Raw genomic sequence first — 1,024 nt, 5'->3', positions numbered from 1 at the left:
ATTGCTCCAAGGCCACTGGACCTCTAAATCCATCCCTGCATGTCCACCATTGTTAAATGTAAACTGTAGTTGAGTGCCCAATCAACATCAGCGATTATTATAGTCAAGGGTTTCAACGTTGAAAATTCTGCTTGTACTTGATCTGTCCAGTACTTCCATCAAATCCCCATTTATCTTCTTATTAAAGTCTTTTAAAGGTTTCTTTGCTGATTGTTTCTAGAACAATCTAGCTGCTGTGTGATCCATCAAAGCTTGTAAATCTACTTGAGAACTTGTTTCCGTACTGTTAGTTTTTCAGTTTCCGGAAAAAAGCTATCCTATTTCTTCTGAACAGCTTTGTAGCTGGGCAACCCATTTTTTTTTAATTTTCGTGTTGACAAAGTTTTGAAAAAGTAAGTATTAATTCTTTGTTAACTTAGCTTCAACAAAAAGGGATAATACCTTAGAATAAGTTACAAAACAAAACTTATTCGTCTTTTATATCCGATTTTTTTGTTGTTTCATGCACAGCCGTGGCTATAGAAAAACACTCGAGTGTTAAGGACGTATGTATAAATTACTTTTTTGAACAAAATTTTGCTCAATTGATTTCAATTTCAAACCGTGTTGCAAAAAACCGATTGATAATTATCAAAGAATTGAGGAAGGAACGATGTTTTTTAATTGCACTTTTTATGTTTGTTGAACTTAAAGCTCACAGATATTTAAGTTTTGATTCGAAAACTAATAAAGCCATCACCACTTTGACAAAATCGATATTTTTCATTTTTTAACATACAGTCCAGGAGCCGCCCCCACTTCGTCGTCGTTGTGTAACATACAAAAAATATGATTATTTTCTCTTTTTTATAAAAACTGAATTTATTATAATTTAACACTCCATTCAATAAACCTCCCCTAATTACTTTAAAATCACTTCCGTTTACCCTTATTGCACATTATAAACCAATCTCATCAACTTAAAAATTAAAATACACTCATCTCTGCTTGTTTAAAATCCTTTTTTTTCGAACGATATCATCTC

Source organism: Eupeodes corollae, chromosome 2 (genome assembly GCF_945859685.1).
Source record: "Eupeodes corollae chromosome 2, idEupCoro1.1, whole genome shotgun sequence".
NCBI classification, from domain to species: Eukaryota; Metazoa; Arthropoda; class Insecta; order Diptera; family Syrphidae; genus Eupeodes; species Eupeodes corollae.
The sequence above is the reverse complement of the archived record's forward strand: the minus strand, read 5'-3'. Positions refer to the sequence as shown.